At 44.1% G+C, this 25,139-nt stretch overlaps 1 protein-coding gene and 1 non-coding gene across 2 annotated transcripts in view; one reads left to right on the top strand and one right to left on the bottom strand.

The window, feature by feature from the left end:
• The window catches only part of CACNA2D3 (calcium voltage-gated channel auxiliary subunit alpha2delta 3), a 776,451-nt gene that overhangs the window by 12,252 nt on the left and 739,060 nt on the right, over positions 1-25,139 (top strand). The gene's annotated exons all lie outside the window — the stretch shown is intronic.
• Positions 4,089-4,161, bottom strand: TRNAD-AUC (transfer RNA aspartic acid (anticodon AUC)). The gene has a single exon. It is a non-coding gene; the product is annotated as a tRNA-Asp (tRNA).

Below are 25,139 nucleotides of genomic sequence, written 5' to 3'. Positions count from 1 at the left end.
TGAATTTGAGAGGTACAAATGAGAATATGCACACAGGATGCTTAGCAATAAGGGCTCATGAGAAGTGTATAGAAAAGATGGGCTGTTGTTGTTGTTGTTATTATTCCCCAGTAGCTGCGCCCACATATCAGGGCATGATGGCTGCTGAAGATAGTAGTTTTTCCACTTGGGGGACAGTTAATATCAGGCCACATGGAGGCTTTCACTAGAGCTGCCCGCCATTGAGCCCCACAAGGTCTTTTTAGGAAGTAATCATAATAATGATGCAGGTACTTTATTTGTATGGTGTGCCATGTGCTTATTTGCATTATTTCATTTATTTCCTCACAAACACTCCTGAGGTTGGTTCTCTTATCATCTCTATTTTAGAGATGCAGAAACCAAGACAGAGAATGTAACTTGGCCCAAGGCTACCCAGTTCCAAGTGGCAAAGACAGGTTGGGGTCCTGGGTCTTGTGAAGCCTGTTCAGCTGCCTGGTCTGGGGTAGGGTCGAGGAGAGGCATCTGGACCAGCAAGTTCTCCATGCTTTGGTCTTAGCCTGCTATTGGCTTATCAGGCTGGCTGGTGGAAACTTCTTTCCTGTCCTTAGTCTTTTCCCCAATGGAGCTTTCTGTCTTTTTAGTACATTGTCATTTGTTTCCATAATACAGAATTAAAAAGGAACAAGAGCTGGAATGAGGGGAGGGGCCAGTGCACCCTCTCTGTTTCTATAGATTTTCCTTTTATTATAATAAAATGATGTTGCTTGTCTTTTGATTTCCTTTGAGGGGGCACCCACCTCTCCCCTCATTAGATCTGACTCTTTTTGAAGCCTTTCTGAGAATCTCATTGATTTTGGTTATATTTCCCTTTGTGTATTCCCCATGAGGGTAATGGATGATGGTGTGAAAGAGCCAGCTTGGGCTCTGGGACCTTGGTACAAGACAGATCTGGCTTTGAGATCTAGCTTGGCTCTTGTTAGCTTCACTTCTGGGCCTCAGTTTCCTTATCTGTAAAATGGGGGTGATGGTGAGGTTTAGCTATGTGGTTGTGTGGCATCAGTCTTAGCACAGAACCGGATGTCTGTGCCCAGTAAATTTTAGCTCCTTGATTTTTGTCATCCCCACTCTTTGTCTATCTTTCCTGGATGTTTGTTGGTGGTTATTTTTCTTTTATTTTTCGCAGAAGCCACAGTTATGTTTTTCTGCATGATTGACAGCTAGCTTGAAGGCTGCAGTCCTTGGACCCACAGGGTCAATTTTATTTTGCATGAAATGAGCCTGGCAGATCTGTCCATGCCCCTGGCAGTTCTGGGGAAGTGTGATATCCTGAGGACCCTTATCTCTTTTGGTGGGGGTTAGGGGTGTGGAGAGGGAGGCAGGTGAGCTAGACCAGAAATTCCTGAAGGGAAGGCTCGCACTTTCTGATGGGAGAGGGTCCTCCTCTGGCACTTAGCATAGAGCTACCTTTGGGGTGGGCTTCAAAGGCTGTTTGTGGAATGCATGAATGTACAGATAAACAAAGGAGCCTTTTCCTGATGTTCACACTTTGGTGATGGGAATAACGCTGTTGAGCACAGGTCAAAACTAGGTCCTTCACATCCCTTTTCTCATCTACGCTCCAATGCTGGATTTTATGAGCCCCTAGCACCAGGTGTATTTGCTGCAAAAAGTCAGGGCTGCCTCCCAGCTACAGCAATCCAGCTGTGAAGCCCTGCAGGCGGGTCCTGTGCCCACAACTAGCTATGTGCCAGCAGGGACTGCCAGACATCTGAGCCAGCTGGTCCTCACTTCTCTCAGCTTGTGACCCTCTCCTTGTCCCTGGAGAGTATCCTAGCCCATCTCCATCAGCACCCTGAAAACACTGCCCAGTTTCCCCACTCTGAAGCCTCCTAGCCAGGCAGAGGGGTCCCGGCGCCTCCCAGCGCCAAGTTGAGCAGCTGCGGCCGGAGCACCGCAGTGCCGGGCGGGTGGGGCGGGTGTGCGAGGAGCATCAAGCGAGACTGATGGGGCCGCTGCAGCCGCCACCATCAACCTGGGGGCGGCAACTCGGCAAAGGCAATTAGGAAGCTGCCGCAGCTAATTCCATGAAGCACTCAAACGCCACATTCCCAGTGAATGTGAATTTTAATTTCTACCCCTTTCACCTTCACATGTGGTCATTACCTGGCCTTCTCAGAGGCCCTGCTGTCATCAAGATGCTGCATGGTATTTGCTGAGCATGATGTCACCTTCTCTGTGCAGCTTCCTTTTATTTTACACTTATTTGTTTATTTGTTTAGTTATTTTGTACATCCCTGGGACTGGGTTTCTGAGTCTGTGCACTGCAGACACTCAGGAGCTGCATCTTCAACTGCTGCATACACCTGCAGCATCCACGAAGCAGCGCTACCCACTCCTGGGCTGCATCCCAGCTGCACCCTGCGTCCAGCACCTCCACACAGGAGGAGACCTTGTGAGAGGCCATAAAGCAAGTTTGGGTAATTTGCATTTGTGTCCTGCAGGTACAATTGTCCACTCTCTTTTCTCAGCCTGGCCCATGGATATGATGAAATCCTGCACCAAGCACAGTCCCTCTGAGATAAGGGGGAGCAGCTGGCTGGGAAGTGGGAATTAAATTATATGGATTTAATGGGGGTCAGTTTTGCCAAAAGCTCTTTAGCTCCAGCCCCCCTCCCCTCTTCCTTATTATCGGATCCAACAGATTATTTGAGGTTTTTGGAGAGTCTCATGTCTGGCTCCTCCCTAGGACTTTATTCTGTGGAGACCGTGAAGCTTCTTGGATGACTTTTGCTTTGTGGAGCACTCCGTGTTATATCACACTCAGAATTTGCTGTGCAGTCCCATAGTCTCCAGAATCTGATGCCCCCCTTCTAGCATCCTGCCAAGCCTGACTACTCACTTAGAAGGAAACAAGAAGATGTCCTAGTTGGGGCAGATCTTGGGAACCAGCCCCTCCAGCTGTAGGTGCTCCCGGTCTGGTAGCGTGCCCCAGTGAATCAGGAACAGGCCAGGCCTGGAGGACTGGCGTTTCCCATCCCAGGCCCCGGCTTGTGCAATGATCAGGGCATTGAGGCCACAGAGGGGAGGAAGGCTCCCTGTCTCACAGCGGGCTGCTTGAAGAACAAAAGGAGGCAGCCTCTAGCCCCATGTCCCTCTACTCCCTGTTGCAGGCCTTTCAAAGCTCCTCTGCCAGACTCCACAGGAAACCTTCTCTACTTCCCAGGCAAAAGGGCCTTTGCAATCTTTCCTCCAATTAAATCACATTTAAGTCTGAATTTCACCTAAAGAAAATGTTCCCCCAATGTCTGTCTTTTTTAACAGCCAAAATATTTTGTCCCAGTGCGTCATCGGGGAACATCCCCGTTATTAACACAATATCCATTAGTGAAGTGAGTAGGAGACAGAACAATTAGTCAAGTGTTTATTCAGTACTAATGAACCCATCTGGAAACCCGAGGCCTCAACCAACTCCTTTTCCACAATAGAGGTTCAAATGTCCAAATGCCTCTTTTGGGGGAGAATATCATGGTCTGGGAAAATCTCTGGCTATCTTAACAGCCTTACAAGAACACATTAACTTTTGACCAAATGTTGGAAATGTTTTCTTCCTTCTTTCCTTCACTCCCTTCCTTCCTGCTTCAACAAACACTCCTCGAATATTCAGTTTGGTGTGCAGAGCTGTATTAGGTGCCAAAATCCCTTTGCTGCTGTGGCTACCTTTTGCATCCTTGTCCTGAATGCTTCACTGACAGCACCCCGCTCAGTCCGCAAACACTCAGGCTGTGTCACGCCTCTGTGCTTCGGCCCAGGCCATTCCAGCCATCTACATTGCTGTCCTGTTGCCCTTGTCTGGCTGCTGAGCCCTGACCCTAGAGGATGTCAGACTTCACATGCAGAAATATCACCTGAGGAGCTGGTTAAAGTGCATGATTTCAGTAACTCATCCCAAGATATTTGGACTTAGAAAGCTTGGGCCAGGGCCCAGGAATCTGCATTCAAACAAACATCTTAGGTAATTCTGATGTTGGTGGTCCAGAGACCATGTTTTTTTGTTTGTTGGTTGGTTTTTTAGGTGGGGTGATTAAGTTTATTTATTGATTGATTGATGGAGGTACTGGGGATTGAACCCAGGACCTTGTGCATGATAGGCACATACTCTCCAACTGAGCTACACCCTCCCTGCTCAGAGACCATATTTTGATAAACACTATTTATATCCCACCTGTGGAAAGCTTCTGGCTTCCCCTAAAGAGATCCAATCGTTCCTTCTCTTTCCTGCTGGGAGGAAATGTGCACATCTTCCTGCCGTGGTTTGCTTATGTATCTGTATGCCTGAAGTCTGTTCCATCCTGGGTGGAGGCAGTGGCTGCTTGGCCCCTGAACCCACCAAAAGCTGGCACGAGTACAGCCTTGCTCAGCATGCATAATGTGACTAGAGATTTTCTATGCAATATAGACTTTGGAACAAGTCAGGCATTTTATCTTTAAAGTTAGAAAGTGCCCAGGAGCATATCTGATGGTTGAAGCAGTTTATTTATAAACCGCTGAGCATAGTTGAAGTGGCCATTCTCTGATTTGTAAGATGGAGAGAAATTTGTTGACCTGTCACCGATGTTTTTTCTTCTTACCAACTAGGTTACTGGGACCTGTGGTTACCAGCCCTTTAACAGAAAATTGTTTGGTGAATGTCAGTATGACAGATGCCATCTGCTTCCCGTAAAGTCTGCTCCTAATCTCCCTGGTACAAGAATTGCTCCCCCAGGGGCCCATTGGGCACAAAAGTACATTTTTTTCTAAGTCAGCGGCTTTCAGACTTTTTTGACCATGGTCCACAGTGAGAAATACATGATTCAATGCAACCCTTTCCACACAACTTCACATTTGAAACCCAAGTTTTATGAAACCACTTAGCTTTATTCTCTGCAGTGCAATCTGGTCTATTTGATTTGACAAGACTCTGTACCACTGTATTCTGTTCTGTTCTGTTCTGTTCTGCTCTGTTCTGTGCTGTGCTGTTCTATTATTCTATTCTATTCTATTCTATTCTATTCTATTCTATTCTATTCTATTCTAACCTATTCAACTTTATGCATTTTAGAAGGCTGGCTATGAGCAATAAGTTCATTTCACAACCTAATACACGTGTTAAGGAAAAAACAGTGCTCTAAATGTTACCAGGGTAAATTATTGAGTAGTTTAATTTTATTCTGGAAGGTGTAGTGTTGATCTTTGAGACTAAAGCAGGGTTTTCCCCAACAATATTGATAGATGGTGATAGCTAATGTTTGTCAGCCAGTTGCAATGCCAAGCTCTCTGTATAAATTGATTTCACCGCTCAACAGCTCCATGTGATAGGTGCTGTGATAGCCCCATTTTCCTGATGGGGACACTTAGGTTCAGGGAGGTAAAAGACTTACCCAAAGTCACAAGGCTAATGTAAGTGATAGCATTGGTTCTTGAGCACAGGGCTCTCTGACCATGACACCTGTACTCTTTCCTATATTTACATTTGCCTTTTCCTGTTGCCAGTGGCCACCTTAGTTGGTCCTAAGTGTTACCTCTGGGCTGCTGTGTGGGAAACTCAGAGGCAACGTGGGGGGTGGCATGACGGGGGGGCAATGGGGAAGAAATGTGAGAGAAAGGGAGGAGAGTAGGAGAGGGAAGTTTGGGGAGCACAAAGAGAGCAGTGGTCTTCAAAACACCTGATATCTTACTTAGCACTAAGAGAATTTACAGAGGTTTTGCATTTATGTTATATTGGCCTCCTCCTCTTGGGGCATCTACTGCATCTGGTGTTTGTTATTGTACCTGGTGGTCAGTTATTTGTTTTCTGATTTCCTCTCTGACCTGGGGTCATCTTTCAGAGGCCAGGAATGATGCCTTGTCCTTCTTGGCATGCTCAGGACCTGGCCCAAGGAGATACTGCTTGAATGTTTGGTGAATGAGCAAGTGCATGAAGAGATCCTTTAGTTTAATCCTCGCAAGTTAACCAGCCCACAAGTACTTTTCCATCCCCTCATATTGCATTTGAGGAAACTGGGCCCAAGATCCTAAAGCTAGTGATGGAAGAGCCAGTAGGAGGATCATCACCCCCAGATATGAAAGTGACTATTATGTTCATATTTATTTGTTTTTTGAGAATAAATTTGCTTATCCCACTTCTTAAGAATTTATCTTCCTACCATCTGAATCTGGATTGCTGACTTGGTTTCCTGGGTTTTTCTTCTTTTCTTTTCTTTTCTTCTTTTTTTGGTTGTTTGGGTACCATGTGGCTGGACCAGAAGGTCACAGGGCTAGAGAGGGCAGGGCCCTGCCTGGGGGTCTGAGGTCCAAGATCATGCTGTGGCTCTGACACTGCTGAGCTCATGGACCTGAGTCAGCTCACTGCTTCTCCCTGAGCCCACACTTTGTAGAGCTCCAACGATCCTCAGTGCTGCGACTCAGGACAGTTCCAAAGAATAACAGATCCTACATTATTTCCTGTCAGCTCCACCATGAGATGAGTGGTCCTCTTTCCATTTTGCCAGTGTTCATCCATCCTAACAACATCTGTTGCCCTGTCTCTTCCTGCACTAGGCACCTGCTGAAGTTGAGGGAAGTAGGGAGATGCTGCTGGCCCTACCTCAGGATGCTTAGAATCTCTTAGGGGCAGTGACTTACACCAGTGCAAACTCTTTAGAAGACAGGGCAGACTTAGCCAAATGGCCAAGAGAAGACAGAGTAGCATCTTGGTAAATTCTCCTCTACAATTTTGCTAATGTTATTTCCCAGGAGTCTTTGTACCACAGGCTTGTGTCAGGGAATGGAGTCATCATTGAATGTAAAAGGCAAAAATAAAAGGGACTAAAATATTTGACATATGATGAAGTTCTGTGATATTTTAGACAGTGAGTAAATTGATATTTATATAACCTGGTATATTCATTTCCCCTGATCCACCCTCCCTTGAATGTTGACTTAATAACATGCCTGCCTAAATGACATTAATTGCTTTAAACTGCCAAATTTAAAAAAAAAAAAGCCAGCATTCATTCAAGAAGTGTGCTGTGTGTGATCTTTTATGATTGGAACCAGGAAAGAAAAGCTGAAGTCTCTTGGGGGAGAGAAGGCTGAGATGTAACCTGAGCAGCTCAGGAAAGGAGACTCGTGCATCTCAGGAACACCGGCTGCCTGGGCCAGATATAAGCAGTGGAGCTGAGGGTTAAGTTCATGGCACTGGAAACTGGCTGTAGGTTCAAATTGTGGCTCCACTTGTGGATAGTATACAGGCTTGAGCAGGTACTTAGCTCCTCATTTTACATTTTCCTCTTCTTTAAGTGATCCCTATCTCATTGGACTGTTGTAAAGATTACATTAGACCATGAATCTAAAATTCAGCTCAATGTCCGGCAGTTGTAAGGCATCCAGTGAATGGCAGCTACCATTGTTTTAATTCTTACCATTTTGGAGTCATGCACCCAACCTCTGAGGTCAGTGGTATTGCCTGATCCAGAGGCTTTCAGCTTCCCAGAGCAAAATCTTTGGGCTTGTTCATGGCTCTATTTTTGGTTGCCATAATAGTCTCCATCAGTAAATATTTACAGAATAAATGAATGAGTGTGGGGAAAGAATGAACTTTATAGGCTGAGAAAACAGACTCAGCGAAGCTGACCCAATCATTAAGGACAGGACAGAGATTCCCATCAGGTCTCCTCTGTCCTCAGCCATGACCATCAGCTAATGGGGCTCGTTGGCTCCTCTCTACTGTTTCCTTAATTTCTGGGAGCAACACCATTTGTCCCCTTTGATCTGAAGGTGAAGTGTGTGTGTGTGTGTGCACATGCACTTTCCAGGATGTCATCCAAGAAGTTAGGTCATATTAGATGCAGCCTCATGGTTGTTTAGAAACTAATTGTTTGGTCAATTTTCATTCTGTGGTGAAATAACAGGCTAGTAACTCTTCTTTCTTTGGGGGAAAAACTCCTTAAAAGCTTGTATGTTCTGAAATACCTGCAGGGTCCCACTGGATGTTGAAGTAGGCCACACCCATCAAGGCCCCATTTGAGGTGCTTTTTCTGGGACTTGGTAAGGGAAAGCGTTTCCCTTTGAGCTACTTATGTAGGTATCATCTTCTTTTGTATGTTGCAATGGTGATTTAAACCTCCCAGCTTACCCCCAAGCCCCTCAGATTCCCATTGCAATAAGCTATGAAGCTTCACTGTTTGTCTTCTTTTTCAGATCCATTTTGTGGGGAAGATTGCTAGGTTAAGAGAAGAAGGGAAGGAGAGGCAGAGGGGCTGAAGTGTGAAGAGGAGTACTTGTTCTTTTTAAAAAGTCCTTGAATTCAGCCCTTGAATAGTGCAGTATAAATTTGAGAGATGATGGCTGTTAATACTTTGCTTCTTGTATAGCAGCTTTTAGTCCATCATGTCAAAATACATCAATAACACATTCTTTCTCCATTCCTCCATTTCATGTGTAGGGAGGAGTTGGAGAGTATCTCCAGAGAGAACATCACTGCCTTGGACCATGGTTGGTCCCTAGCATGAGCACAAGAAAATCTGAATCTCATGGTTTCTTTCATTTATTCATCCATGTATCATTGTTTCATTCATCATTCACTCATTCATTCATTCAACAAACGTTTTGGCATCTTGCTACTTTGTCCTAGGTATTTTGCTGGCTTTAGGGTAGAGGACAACGGAAAGAAGATGCAGTCTGCACCCTCACGGAGATTACAGTCTAGTGTGGGAATCAGGCATTACTCAAAGAATTCGATAATGCATGCCCATCTCCCTGCAGTGCCATGAAAGCACACTGCAGCATGTGACCAGAGGACCTGCTCTGGTCCGGGATCAGAGGAGGCTTTAGTGAGGGGATGAGCTTCAGCAGAAACCTGAGGGATGGCAGGAATTAATATGACAAAGAGACAGAAGATGATATGCTCAATCCTTTGTGATGCTTCTTCCCCTCCCCTGGCCTGGCCTTATCACCTCGACTGGGCCCATGTTTCAGCTCCTTGCATGACTTCTGGATCCCAAACCTCATTCCCCACTTTCTTCTCAGCCTTTGCTTCTTCTTGTTTCCACTGCCCTTAAATCCCACCCTTGTCCCTAGAGCTGCCTGTTGATTTTTCAGTCCTCATGGTCTAGTTCTTTAATTCAGCTGGTGAGCTCCTGCTATGCCAGGGGCTCAGTCCTGGGCCCTTAGTTGCTATGGCCTTTGGGAAGCCTTTTCCCATCTTTACCTCTTTTCCCTTTTATACCTTCCCCATGGTCATCATAGTTGATCTTGGTTTCTAATTACTTTGCACCGTCATTAGGCTTTTCCCCTCAGCTCCACAAGCTTTTTGAAGCCCTTTTCTGTCTTTATCATCTTTGTTTTTCCTATGGAAAAACTTTGTGATGATGATGATGATCACACACTGATCATCTGACTAATATACAAATTGTATATTTGTATACTGAAATAACACATAAATTGTTGAACATTTACCAAGAGACAGATTAAAGCACCTGGTACATATTAGCTCATTTAATCCTCACAACAACCAAGATATTTTGTTGTTACCCATATTTAACCAATGAAGAAACCGAGGCACAGAGACTATTACTTACTTTCCCAGAGTCACTTGGCTCAGAGGTGATAGAGCGAGGATTTCAGCTCAGGCCTTTTGACTCCTGTGTCTGTGTCTGTGTCTGTGTCTGTAACCATTGCACCACACTACCTTTCTAGCGCGGCCTACCTTTGTTGAGTTGTACATGGTGACAGGTGCACTGTGTCCCCCTCCCAGAGAGTGCACAAGTACAGCAACCCTGAGTGATAAAGGAGTAGCTAGCTAACGCTGGTCCTCCAGGTGCCGGGAGAGGCAGGGGCACGACTAGATTTCTGTGCTTCAGAATTTCTTCCCATCACAGGAAGTAGAGAGCAAGGTTGATACATGCCTTGGTCATGCTATCAGCCCTGCTGGGCTCTGACTAGATTATTTTTCCCTAGTTGCTTTTCTTCCCAGGACTAAAAAGGCCCCAAGGCCAGTCTAAGTTGTCGTGTAGGTGACTTCCCCTCAACAGAAATGCCAAATTCATTATTACAGGTATGAACTGTCTGTGTGACCACATGGGCTTCAAAAGGTGCCAGAGACAAGAATGTCCTTGCACTACAGTGTTCAAGTATAGATGGTTAGATGACCACTTGAGAGGGAGAATAGCTGTGGTAAACTATAACTTTTAAAATTACTCAGTGTAGTTTATTTATTGTAGAAAATTTTGGAAATAGATATAAAAAGTAAATAAAGACAAACTGCTATCCCATTATCCTAACCTGATTACTGTTAATATTTTGGTGTATTTCTTCCTTTGAATATGTGTGTGTGTGTGTGTGTACACACACACACACACACATATACACACACACTTATGTATATTTATTTTACATAAATGGGATCATATTGTACTAATTTATAATGGCAGGACATTTCAGAGTGGATTTCAGCAGGGTAGGGGCCACTTAAATAATTCTTTTTCCTATGAATAATAAATTTCATCTCTCCTTTGAAAAACTGGAAAGTACCAAATGATACAATAAGAAAAAAATTATTCCTAATCTTATGATTCAGGAATAACCATGTTAACATTCTGCAGCATTTCCTTTGGGCTGCTTGAAATTAGGATCAGACTGTAGACAGGAAATTATTTTGTTTTTCCCCCTAACTTTATCTCATGAACATGATCCTTTGTCATTTAATATTCTTTAAAATGATTTGTTTTTTGGCTCCAAAACATTTCCTATGTGGGTGTGGTGTAACTTATGTCACCTTTCTCCAATGTTGGACACAAAGGTTGAAGCCCATGTTTTCCCCCCATGTAAACAATGCTTTGATGAACATCCTTATCTCTGTTGGTTCCTGATCATGACCCTCAGAGCCATCCTTACAGGGGGAGTCTCAGTGCCACAGATAATGGCAAATGTTATTATTTTTTACTATTTATTCTAACTTTCATTCCTTAGGACTATAGGAATTTGATTCACTAAAAATATTGGACTGTACAAATACAAATGGAGCTTTAAAATATTCCAGAGATCACCTGTGTGTTTGTTTTAGCTTTCTGTGCAGTTTGGAGGGAGGTCTTAGGATGTCAGATGCCACTTTAAATATTTGTTCATAGGAGCCCCAAAAGAGTTTGAGATTTTTGGATTGGCCTCTTACTCTAAAATACTGGCTTTGAAAAGATAGACCATGATCTAAGTGTTGGCTGGGGGAACACAAGCTGCCTCCTTAGTCTCCTCAGTGCAGTTGTTTTTGCAGTCAAATAAATTAAGGGTAACAGTAATAATAGGAATTACCAAGAACTAATTATAAAATGAGGTATGTTGCCAATTATGTAGCGGTATCTCAACCCCAGAGTAAATGGAGATATTTGCAGATGCGACTTGTGTACACAATGCCAGGAGGCCAGGGGGTTGCATTTTGAAAATGACAGCACTCAGGATGTGTATAAATGAATTTCTGCAGCCTGGATGCCAAACTAGAAGCTGTTTACTGCTAGCTTGAAAAACTGGGGCTGTAGACATTGTCAAGAATTGTATTTCTTTCTTTTAGAGAAGTGCCTCCTTACCCACTTAATATCTCTAAAATGTGTAAGAAAGACAAGAAACAATTCCAGGTGCTTTCTAAATGTGGGTGGTTCTAAACAGCAGAACCTCATCGTGCCACTGAATATCCCTGTGTCTCAGGGAACTCTCCAGGGAAGAGACTGATGTAACAGGACAAGAAAACATTGGTAGGGAGAGAAACTAGACTTCCCTGTGAGGCAGAATGGGTGAGGCTGTGCGGAGAGTGAGAGTGACCCACTGTGGCCAGGTGATGATAGGGTTCCTTCAAATGGTCCCTTTTCATGGTGAGCTCCGTGCACTACAGCATCCTTCATGCATCCATCAGGGCCCCAGGAAATGATAAACAGTCGTGGATGGTGGGGTTGTTCTTCAGACAAGTCACTGAATCTCTCAGCCTTGTTTCCCTGATCTCAGGAAATAAGATGCTGGTTGCACCTGCCTCCAGAAAGGGGATTGCTATGAGGATGAAGTGACTCATGGTGGTGCTTTGTACGCTGCCCTGGGGGGTTGAGACCTCAGTGGTGGTCATCCAGATTTTTAGCCCTGCTGTCTCTTAGGAATTGAGTGGCCACACTACCCTGGGGAGAGGCTTGGAGGTGGCCCCAGGCTCCCCAGAACATGCTCAGAGCCCTCACCTTTCCTGCAAGCTGGACCCAGCAACACCCACTGTTAATAGCGTGTGGCTAGTTTCCACACCGCTGTCATGGACTGAGCAGCAGAAATCAGGAGAGCAGGAGACTGTGCAAAGCCAAACTGGGCCCTTTCTCTTTGTATTCCGCCCCCTGGACCCCTCCAGGTGACTGATGGCCTTTGCTGCCTGGATCAGCTTTTGACATGTCTCTCTTCCCACTGATGTTCTGCTGCTCTGTTATGTAAATCTCTTCTCTCCTCTGGAAGGAAATCTGGCTGAGACAGTTTATACCTTGGCAGGGAGACTGTTCTCCTTTCTCCTGCTGAGGACAAATTGAGGACCCTGTTGTCAGCTTGGTGGGAGCCCCTTTGGAGCTGACATGAAGTTGCAGCCCCATTTTCTCTGCAGAGGAACTCTGGCCCAAATCTCCCTTCCACCATTGGCAGGCGCTGCCACTTGTGACCCTCTCCCTGGCCCCCTCTCCAGCACCCTGCTTTTCAGAGGGGGCAGCATTCTCCACTGGAGGTAACCTTTTTTGATAGTTTTCTCTGGGTGGGGTAGTGTGATCTGTTCTGAACTTACATTGTTTAATCCTCACCATCTCCCTCTGAGATAGCTGTGCTCCTGTTTTGCCTCTTACAGATGGGGAAACTGAGGCACAAGTAGCCAAGTAACTTGCTTGAGGTCCTACAGTCAGGAAGTAACTCCGGAGAGGCGGAGGCAAGAGAGTAACATAATCAACTTGAATGTGGAGCATAAGGCGTTTGAGGGAGATGCAGTAAATATGACAACAGCAAATGTTTCGGAGCCCATAACTACTAACCACTGTGTACAGGGACCCACACTCTTTTCATGAAATCCTCCTGAGGACCGCAGGGAGCATCATACAGACCAGGAGCTGTGCTTAGGAAGTGCCAGTTCAGGGCGCACATGGCGTGACCCACAGTGCGAGCTTGTACTCATATCTGTCCAACTCCAAAGGCCTAACTTCAGCCCTTTGCTATTCTGTTTTGGGTCTACACCCGAGATGTTTCCCTGACCTTGGGGGCTCTGGGCTTCCTACTCTGGCTCCAGAGGAAACACCTCACTATGAAAAATAAGTCCACAATTCAGAGTATGTTAAGGAAAGGGTGTGGTAGGAGAACTCAGCCTCCAAAAAGTTACGACCCAGCTCAATGAGTGTGCTCTGTGCCTACCACCTCCCCCAAGAGGGCAGTGGGGGCCTCCTTGCTCCCCCATAGTACAGCAGCAGCAGGGTCACAGGGTCTCCAAGGTCTCGGGCATGGCAGCTGGCTATGTACCCAAGAGCCTGCCCAGAAGACTTGGGACATCACCCTTTGGAGGGCATTTGAGCCTGGGTGCCCCAGCAGGGAGGTGAGGTCTTCCCTGGGGCTTCGTCTTCCTCAGTCCCCATACCTTGCTGGCCACACATGCGTGGGATCTGCTTCCCTGGGGGCTGGGGACAGGCCCCCCCCCCTAGTCTTTTTGAGCTACCCAAGCCTCCAAATCTCTTGGGAGGGCAAGCCAGAGGGATTCTCCGGGGGAATCAGTGTTGGGGGCCCCCTCTGTCCCAGACCCGGCTGGTCGGCTGCAATTCCCTGCCTGTAATTGCAGCAGTTCGTCACAGGGTGGCAGCAAGAGTCAGACGCGAGGCTGCTACTGGGCTCCATCTCTGCTTTGGACAGATCCACTGGCCACACGGCTTCTCCTCGCTTTGGGGATTGACTATCCTAGCCATGGCCAAGGCCTAAGCTCAGGATGTCTCACGGTCTTTTCTTGCCTGTGTTGCAGGTCAGAGAAGAATGAAAGTTTCCCCTCTTTAGTGAATAATGCTAATAATGTACTTTGATTTCTAGTTAGTTCTTTCTGCATTCAAACCCCACACCTTTCCAAGGGAATCAGTGCACAGCTATCCAAAAAGATGAAAAATAAATGTCAGGGTAAGAGCTGGGGATGAGGGTACTGCTGTGAACTCCCCTTGCATTGTTTACTGGCTGTATTCCTTGGGCTTCACTCTTTAGGAGCTCAGTCTCTCCATCTGTAAAATGGGGAAACAATAGCTTCAGTGTCATGAGGCTGTCGTGAAGAGCAAGGAACTCGTGCATTTAAGGCGATCACTATAGTGCCCAGCACAGAGGATGCATTAGTCTTCTGATTCTTTTAAAAACCAGTATTTGGTGTACAGAGCATTAGCAGGTGAAAGGCAGCAGAGAAGCCTTTGCTTGTATATATATAAATATATATATATATTTTTAATTGAAATATGGTCAGTTTACAATGTTGTGTCAATTTCTGGTGTACAGAATAATGCTTCAGTCATACATGAACATACATATATATATATACACACACACACACATATATTTGTTTTCATATTCCTCTTTACTGTAAGTTCACCATAAGATATTGAATATAGTACCCTGTGCTATACAGTATGAACTTGTTGTTTGTCTATTTTATATATATTACTATCTGCAAATCTCAAACTCTTAATTTATCCCCTCCCACTCCCTTCCCCCCTGGTAACCATAAGTTTGTTTTCTATGTCTGTGAGTCTTTTTCTGTTTTGTAAATAAGTTCATTTGTCTTTTTTTTTTTTTTTGATTCCACATATAAGTGACATCATATGGTATTATTCTTTCTCTTTCTGGCTTACTTCACTTAGAGTGACAATCTCCAGGTCTATCCATGTTGCTGCAAATGGCATTATTTTATTATTTTTGATGGCTGAGTAGTATTCCACGGTATAAATATACCACAACTTCTTTATCCAGCCATCTGTTGATGGACATTTAGGTTGTTTCCATGTAAGAAGCCCTTGCTTGGAGAATCTCCCATGAGGTTCTGGTAAAAGAGAGACCCAAACAGACCCTTTATTCTTCTCTGCTACTGTCAGTGGTGCTATGCAGAAGAAAAGACAACAGACTTTGGAGCCAAACTGCCTGGGTCAGATTCTGACTCTTCCATACTCTGTGTTCTTGGGCAAGTGATATAATCTCTCTGAGTCTCTTATTTCTTCATCCTTGAAGTGGAGATAATTGTAAGATTTTGATTAGAGTTACAGTGTTAATACATATACCTCCTGATATAAGGTTTGCTTTTCTTGTCCTACTTTACTGTCTGCTTCACTGAGAGCCAAGGTGAGCTTTTCCAAAGTTTTCAGGAAGAGTTTATGATTGGTCAGTTCTTGTATGGCTGGCTTCCATGATGCTTCACATATGCTCCTTGAGGTGCCCAGAGCCTCTCAGCCTCAGACCTTTTCTCCATTCTTGCTGCCCCTCCAAGTGCCACACACAGGGCTGGGATGCAGTGACCAAGCTAGGGGCTCACAGTGCAGTGGGACAGGTAGACACAGAACAAGAATTCAGAGCAGTCAGAAATACCTTCTAGTACACAGACTGCAGCCCCAGTGACAGAGCAGCCACCTGGTTCAATCTTCTGGGGTTCAGGAGACCTCAAAAAAAAAGAGGAGACTGTTGAATCAACCAGGACATGGCAGCTGGAACAGGCTTGTCAAGTAGAGGCTGTATCCCAGGCTGAAGGATGGCCTGGAGATTATGATGTGCGAGACAGAGGGCCCGGATTCTGCTGTGGTCTGAGCCCTGCGTACAGGTGCAGTACAGAGGAGAAAGGGGACATGGAGCTGGTGAGGTGGGCAGGAGCCAGGGGCGGGTGGACTTGCTTCCATGCCAAGTAGGAGGCTTAAACCATGAGGGGAGGATGAGGGCAGGATCTGACAAGTTTTGTGTTTTATGACAACTCAAACACCAGTCAGTGTAGGTCATAGGAAAGGATGGGGGGTCCTGGGTAGAGTCAGGAAGTCTGGTGATAAAGGTTTTATACCAGGGCAATGAGAGCTGGGAGAATAGCCACCTGGGAGATGTTTCAGAGGCTGAATCCAGGCCTGTCCGTAACATTTGTGGGCTCAGGGAAGGAGCATAGATTGAGACTTCTGGCCTGTGGCTGGACTCCTTTCTCTCCCACCCACCCCTGGCTCTGACTGGGACTGTGAGGGGTCTTACACACACACACATGTGTAGACAGTCCAAGCTGCACGTCTATGCTACCTCCATCCTCCCTATTCACAACCAGCCACCTCTTGGCTACCCAAGGCCTAGGGCTGCACTTTGGTAATGTTGTCTGCTGTCAGGGGGACCATCTGGGGAAGGGGCCCGGGCAGGTTTTTGGACAGGGAATTTCAGGATTCTAGGTACTGGAGCAAACTGCAGATGGGGAAGAGTGCTGTTATGGGGTAGGGTAGGGACACGTCCCCTTGTGCCTGTAGATCCTTTTCCTCTTTGGGAGGGACATGGCAGGAGGAAGGCTAGAGGGGGGCCCTCTGATCTTTGGGGCTCAGGGCAGGGCCTTCAGAGATTGGGTGGTTTCCAGAGCCAAACAAGGAAAACACAAGAAGAGGAGCAGTTTGTGGACTGAAGGTGACAAGTTTGGATCCAGACATGCCGAGTTTTGCATGCCCACAGGACATCCTAGGGTACCCGCTCATGCTCTGAGGTTTACCAGAAGTCCAGTTAAGGGGAATATTGATTTGGTTTCTGGCTCTTGAAAGGATGATTCGTTTTGTGTTATTTTGGTAACAGAGGGGTTCTCCTGAAGAAACTTCTGTCTGCCTGTCTTATATGGAGACACATACAAACATAGAAAGAATAGAAGCAGACTTCTTGGGGAAAGTTCAGTTTTGAAGTTCTGCTCTCCTATGTAGGAAAAAAAAAAGACTTCTGGTTGTTCCTGGAGAGAAAGAACAAAAACAAAAATACAAAAAGCCCCTAAAACTCCAATGAGTTAAGATGCAGCTTGCCTACTAAATTTGTCATTTTCTAGTTTCTCCCTTTTAGTTTTTACTTTAAATGTTAAAGGTCTACGCTTTGAGGAAATGTTCTGAAGATTTTAAAGAAAAAATACAATGAAAATGATAGGCAGATGGGATAGTCTTATTCCAGGGGCAGGAGAATGGGAATGAATGAAACCCCATCTTCCCTCCCCAACCGCCTCCCTCTCCTGAGAACATGGGCAGGGTATGGACAGGGCTGGCATCTCATTCTGGCCTTGTTTCTTCAACACAGTGTGCCCATGGGGTCTAAGCGAGGGATGATTCTCGTGTGTCTGGGAGCCATTAGGAGGGTTCATCAAATAATCTGGACATAGTAAATTCTCAAAAAGTGGTAACATCATTATTATTTCTATTATTGTGATTATTGTAACTTAATTCCCTTATATAATAGAGCTATGGTCACATTTCCCAGGGAGAGACACAAGTCATCTACTAAAATAAAAACATTATAGAGTAATAGACAAAGTGATAATTGTAATTCAGCCAGGACTGGAGAGTATTCTAAGAAGAGATAGCTCTTCAAGTAGCTGCAGAATTGGTGCTTAATATATGATGGATGGATGAATAAATGGATGGAGGGAGGAGGAGAGAGGGATGGGTGAATGGATGGATGAAAGAATGGATTGGATCAGTGGATGGATGAATGGTAAATGGATGGAGGGAGGGAAGGGTGAATGGTAAGAGGGAGGAAGGGAGGGTTGGATAGAGGGGTGGATGGTTAGTTGGGTGAAGGAATAGATAGATGGATGATTGGGCAGACGGATGGTTGGGTAGACTGATGAATGGAGAAATGGGTGAATGGATTGGTGGTTGGGTGGATGAATGGATGGATTGATGAATAGATGATGGAAGGATGGATGGGTGAGTAGATGACAGGATAGTAGTGGTTAATATTCCTTGAAGCAAATGACATTAAATGAAACACTCATCTCTAGAGGGAACACTGTTCTGAAACTGAGTTTATATTAAATGCCACACCTGGGATGTTTTGACCATTGAGCTTGTGCCTGTTTCTTTAAAACACTTCTATTGACAGATCCTCTTATTTGGTGGGGCTTTAAAATGATGCTCATCCTTTTATCTACGCATCCATCCAACCATTTATTTAATTTAAAAAAATCCACAAGACAGTTTGGCTTCTTTTCAAAAATCTCTGGTTAAATGCATGTGAACCGAATAAGCCTCACACAGTCTAGCACATAGGATGTACCTCAGATATTTTTTGAGGGGTAAATACATGTTTCTCAGAAGTTGGTCATTTGTCCACTCTGTGGTCTAAGGAACCACAAGATGGGAGATGGACAAACTGAGAAAGAAGTGAATCACTCAAGGCCCCAGAGGGGCGAGGCAAAGGCAAAATGAAACTTCAGAATGTCATTGTCCTGTCTTCCCTTCTTAATTTTTAATGGTGTTTATAGAACAAAAACACACGGGCAAATATTTTAAAGAGACATTTATAGATATTTTGAAGTACAACCTATGACTGATCTTTTTAATACTAGAAGAATTTTTATTTCTGTGCGACAGAAAAAAAAGGTTGGGTTGTATGACTCTGCACCTATGTATTGTGATCAGATAGCTGAGACAGCCCCTCTTGTTTTACAGACTTGGTAGAGGGAAATAGAGTTCCCCTGGGAGGGAGCTGTGTCTAAATTGGACCCACATAGGTGACACTAGTGATATATCCAGACATTGAGGGTCTTGGAAGCACTTCATCACACTTAGTTTCCTCATGAGATCACTGTATTGTGTAAATGGACCAATGGTCCACTGAGACCCCAGTCTCCTTCTGGAGGAGAATGTAGGCAAGTTCCTCTGTGTTGAGTACCCATAGACTATGCAGAGTGGTGGGTATCAGATTATAGTGACACATGGCAGTTCTGTGACCTTGGGCAGTCACTGCTCTGGGCCTCAGTGTCCACATCTGTAAATAGAAAACAGTGGTCTCCTGGGGAAGGTTAGGATCATAGGTGTAGGCGCTGACTGCTGACCACACTTGATAGAGCAACCAGTCAGTGCCACCTGAATCCCTTTAGTTGAAGACAGTGAAAGGAAATAGGAAAGGAGAAATGCACACAATATATTTTGGAGTATAATACATTTACTGAGAAATGGGTGGACTCTAGGTTTGTGGGGCTTGTGGAATAACTTAAATCTCATTTATTCAGTCAACATTATTGAATATGTGCCATGTGTCAGGCACTGTGCTCATGTTGTTGTTTGTGAATGATGAACAAGACAAAATGGTCTCAAGGAATATGGTTGGGGCTGCTGGTTGGACAGATGCTAAATAAAGGAATAGATACATAATTACTAATGAATAGAGACCTTAAAGGGGCTATAGTTCATCTTTTGAACTTTTTAACATGAACCACAACACCCAAAGTTGTGTCTGTGCATGCGTGTGTGTGGCAATTGTTTTTCTTGTATGTGCATTGCACTGACCTTTTAATTCTATTTAAAACATGGTAGTTCCAACCCACTAAATTAATTTTATTACCTCTTATTATTGGATTGCCACGTGCAGCCTGAAAAAGTTCTGTAGAACAATACTTAACCTTTTCTGCTGGGATTTGGCTGGTGCAGTCCTCACAATAAAGTGAAATGTGATCTAACACCCTTTCCGAGCCTCCATTTGGAGCGGCATGGGCACTCAGCCAACAAAGAACTAAAGCCTAAGTAAAATGGTAGAGACAATCAAATACTGAATTACAGACCTGGTCACGGCTTTTTAGCTGCAAACTATGGGGATTTGTATTAATATATGATTAGAAGGATATATATATCACACATATATATATATATATATAATTATTATTATTTAAATCTCTAGAATAGATGAACAAAATGGCTCTTGTAATCCAACTAGCTAATTTGAATTCTATTTTCCATACAAATCATTATTTTCTTTCATTCTAATTCAGTTTTGCTAAGGTCCTACTATGTACCAGGTTTAAAAAAAAAAAAGGAAAAAAGACATAGCTAATACTTCTGTTGCATTTGTTACGTACAAGGCACTAATCAAAGCACTTACAAGTAATAACTCATTTAATATTCCCAGTAACCTGATTAGGCAGGTACTCTTACTATCTTCATTTTACATATGAAAATTAAGCCCAGGGAGGTAAAGTAACTTGCCCAAAATCAAGGATAGGAATCAGATCTGAATCCATGGTTCTTGGGCTTAGGAACCTGTATCTTTAACCATTGTACTGCTTTGCTACCACATTACAAGTAGTATATTCTATACCTCGAATGCCTCTTACTATTTCTTCCCCCAAATTATTTTTGTCTCCCCAATTGCAGCCAATATGCCTGTCTAGTTTTTTTTCTTCCAGGAACCTGTCCCACAGACAGCCATCAACCTCTAGGCATCTCTGCTCTGATCCTCCCTCTGGTATTATTTACCCAGCCTCCTCTGTGATGTCTGGCTAAATGAGGTTTTATCCAATCCGATTTTGAGGCAATGTGGCATTGTGTTTTACAGTCACATTAAAAAAATCCATGATCTTGTTGCCGATGGACAGTGCTGTCAACAAAAGCATGTGTCACTGTGATTTCCTCTCCCTCTGTGAGGTCAATGCCGTATTTCCTACACTTCAGTCATTTGGTTTTACCTTCATGGCTTTACTGTTTTTCTATATACGAACGTATTTTTTAAAAGCATCAAAATTATTTAAATGGAAACCTTGTATTAGTACTATAAATAAATCACAAACCCTTATCACAAACCACTTCATAGCAGTGCAAGTAACTGTATGAAAACAAACCAATTGTATTAAGTTCTAGATGGCTAGTTTTGCCTTCTGAAAGCTCTTTGCTTGAGGCCTTAGAAAAAACTTTGGAGAGGTGGTTTTATTGGTCAGGGCTGTGGTAGGCTATGGCGCAATAACAAATACACCTTAGAATCTCATGGCTTCCCCCAACAAAGGAATTCGCACAGAGACTGCTGAGGGTGGATGACACTCCAGGGTCATGTCTGTCCTGAATCTCTACCCAGGACTGTAGGCCAGTTCCATCTTGGATCCACCATCACATCACATGCCTGTCAGTTGCTGTGGAAAGGGAAGAGAGGGTGAGGCTCTATGTGCCTCAGCTCAGAAGGGACACACATCACTTCTGCTTAACTCCGTTGGCTAGAACGATAAAGTGACCTCAGCCGAGTGGCAAGGGACATTGTGAGATAAAGAGGATCATATTGGTAAATTGTTAAAGATAACCTTGAACGCAGCATTGATGTTCCTTTTTTTTTCTTTAACATAATCAAAAGAATGAAAAGCAAGTTGTAGAGAGGAAAACTCCCTCATGACGTGGATGAATGCTATTTAATTTGGGGTTATCTCACCCTAAAGACTCACACACAAAGTAATAGAGATGATAAACGAACTCAGCAAGGTAGCAGGATACAAGATTAACATACAGAAATCTCTTCCATTTCTTTACATTAACAATAAAATCAGAAAAGGAAAATAAGAAAAAAATCCCTTTTAAAACTGCATTAAAATACTTACAAATAATGGGGGAGGGGATAGCTCAGTGGTAGGGTGCCTGCCTATAGCATGCACAAGGTCCTGGGTACACACACACACACACACACACACACACACACACACACACACACACACAATGGAATACTACTCGGCTGTAAAAAAGAATGAAATAATGCCATTTGCAGCAACTTGGGAGGACTTAGAGTTTATCATACTAAGTGAAGTGTCAGGCAAATACAAATATTGTATGGTGCCACTTATACGTTGAATCTAAAACATGGCACAAATGAACTTATTCACAAAACAGAAATAGACTCATAGACATAGGGGTAGACATAGACAATAAGATCTTGTTATATTCATATTCTTTTCCATTATAGGCTATTACAAGATATTGAATATAGTTCCCTGTGCTATACAGTAGGATTTTTTTCTTTTTTTTCTGGGAGGAGATAATTAGGTTTGTTTGTTTATTTATTTACCATTATTTTTTAATGGAATTACTGGGGTTTGAACCCACTGAGCTCCCCTCTTTGTTGTTTATTTTCTGTACAGTAGTTAGTATCTGCAAGCCTGGAACTCCCAGTTTATCCCTCCCCACCCGCTTCCCCCGTGATAGCCATAAGTTTGCTTTCTCTATCTGTAGCAGGTCCCATACCAGAGCCATGACTATGGGGCAACTGAGGAAGGTCATTCAGGAGTAAGGCTGCTTCCTGGAGCAAATATTCAGCCTGAACACATTTTGTTTGTTTTGGAAATAGATACCTTCCAGAACTTTCATTTACTGTAGTTTAAAAATACATAGAATATCACTTTTATTGTTACCCTGCTAGTCCTGTTTTTCATGTGATCTTGCCAACTGAGGTTTTGTCAAACACAGTATTTTCTCTAGGAACATAATTGCTAATATTAGCTTATTGCTTGTTTTTTGAAGCTAAGAAGCCTGATTTGTGTGCATTTTTTATGTCTCCCTAGCTCAAAGAAAGCTCCGTGAATACAGGAAACTTTTCAGTCCCCTCCTTGCCTTGGATTGGGTCCCAGAGGCAGAACTTGAGTTAGTGATCTGAGCGCATATAGTTTATTTATAAGGTGATCCCAGGAAACAGCAATAGGAAAGTGGGGAAGTGAGAAAAGGATGAGAAGGCAGATAATAAAGGGTGCCTTATTAAGACCATCACCACTGTGGGCACTGGAGTGTAATTCCCTGGGCAACTCTGGGAGCCAGTGTAGTATACGTACTGTAGAATTAGCCCACTCAAAGGGTGAGGGAGCTGGGGCATTTACACACCGATGCCCATCAGCCATTGATTGAGGGCTGCTCCTGGGAGACAGTTAACCCTCAGAACTCCCTGCTCAGTTGGAAGTTGGGTGGATGTGGGCAGGGCATAAATTGCCTCTGCTCCACCCATAGTGCCTTATGGTGGGTCTCTTTGACTCCCTGGGAGCTAGACTCCAAGATGACCCCTATTGCCTCCTGGTCTTTATGTTCTTGCATGGTTCTCTCTTTCACTGAATCAGGGCTGGTCCTTTCTGGCAGAAGGGACGATTTGTGACTTTCGAGGCTTGGTCTCCACCTTGGTCTCTAGGATCCCTTGCTCTCTGCAGGAGCTAGCTACCATGGCATGAGGGGCCCACGTGGAGAGAAGCTGAGGCCTCTGGCCAACAGCCAGCACTGATTTGCTAGTCAGGTGAGTGAGCCATTTTAAAAGTGGATCCTCTAACCTGGTCTCACCTTTAAGTGACACCATCCCCAGCTGAGATCTGACGGTAGTCACTTGTGAGACCCCATATAAGAACTGCTCAGCTGAGTCTTTCCCCAATTCCTGCCCCACAGAAACCATAAGAGGTAAATGACCATTATTGTTTTAAGCCACTAGGTTTTGGGGGTGTCTTTTTATACAGCAATAGATAGCTAACACACTCACCAAAGCCTCTGAATGCTTTGCAAGTCAGCAAAGGCCCCTAGCCCCTTTGCTGGAGTGATTTCCTCTTCAAGCAAAAGATGATGGATGTGTTGAACAAAGATGATGACTTGAGTGGGAACAGTAAGAAGAAAGAGGGGAAATTCTCTTTGCAAAGGCTTTTTTCAGTCAGCAACTTCCTTGTAATCATTACATTCAGAAGTTCTTTGAGGAGGGGGAGAAGCAACATATAATTTTAAAAGGAGATGCACTATTTCAGAAGGAAACTGCCAGCCAGGGTGGGAGGCATAGTAGCTCCAATGTGCTGCACCAAGATTGTCCCCTCTGCTGTGTTGTCTGCAATCTCTGCTTCCTGCAGTCTGGCTGCTTAGAGCGTTGTGATTCTTTGGCAGGGGCTGGGTAGATATTAGGAGCCCCCTGGCTCGCTATTTCTGTAGGCTTTTATTTGGCTCTCTAGGGGGTGTATCTTCCAGTGGTAGCTATGAGGTCATTCTGGGTGCAGCTACAAAAATCCCCATACCTGCTAATTTAGCCTCTTTTCTGAGCCATTTAATTTCAGATGTCTTCTGTTGGAATTTTATTCCAGACCAACTTAAAAACACTTTCAGTACTGATTCTGTCTTTGAACAATATACTGGAGTTCACTGCTTGCCACAAAGAAGTCCATCTCGAGCTTCCAGAGCAGTGTGTGGTGGGCTTCCTGCATCTGACCCACCCCAGACAAAATCATGTGGTGCATCTTTTCTCCAGGATAAACCAACTTTTCCTTTTTATATCGAATCTTGAATAACAAGTGTGTCAATGCAGAACTGGCTTCTCAGAATCAGATGGCCATGCTCAGTTTTCAAGGGTTGGCAGTGTTTTTTCTGTCTTTCAAGGGTTTGATCAAGATCCTACATGGTATCACCCACTGTGCTGCATCTGTGTTGTCTGAGGTAGTGGAGAGCCCTTGGGGGCAATGATTTTCATTTCTTCACCCAGCAAACACTTCCGAAACTTTGTGCTGCTTTGAGTTTTGTGTCAGACCCACTCATTTGCAGAAATGCAAACAGGCTGTCTGGATCTTTCCCTGTGATGATCTCTAGTGATGCACACAAATATTCCATTTGTCCTCCCTCTGGGATGTTAAAGTTAAGTGTGGCCATATCACTTGTTTTTGGCTGATGGAAGATGAGTGGAGGTAATGCGTGTCACTTCTGAGGAGAAGAAGCCTCTAAGGGTCATGTGTCTTGATCATCCCGCATAGCAACTGCCATGTTTCAGACAGTAGAAGCTCTGTCAGTCCCTCCACTTTAAATCATCCCTCTGAACCAAACACTCTTCAAATTGTTGCAGTTTGCTTTGTCATTTATTTCCTGTTGAGGTCTTGGCTGATTCAGTCATCATTAAGCTAGTAAATGATCATTCATAAAAATTTGGAAAATGGGGAACTATAGAAAGCAGAGAAAAAATAATCCATAATTTTATACCCAAATAACACTACTATGAACATGTTGTCATTTTTATTTTCTTTTAGATTTTTTTCTTGCTCAGTGCAGATTTTTTTTTAACTTGATTGCAGTGATTTGGGATGCACAGTTTTTTGTCCTTTATCATTCTTCATAACAGTCCCTTTTAGTGTTTGTGTAATGGAGGATCAATTTAAATAAAAAACTTAAAATTCAAATTCACAA

The sequence above is a fragment of the Camelus bactrianus genome, chromosome 17, assembly GCF_048773025.1.
Source record: "Camelus bactrianus isolate YW-2024 breed Bactrian camel chromosome 17, ASM4877302v1, whole genome shotgun sequence".
Lineage (NCBI taxonomy): Eukaryota > Metazoa > Chordata > Mammalia > Artiodactyla > Camelidae > Camelus > Camelus bactrianus.
The sequence above is the reverse complement of the archived record's forward strand: the minus strand, read 5'-3'. Positions and strand labels throughout refer to the sequence as shown.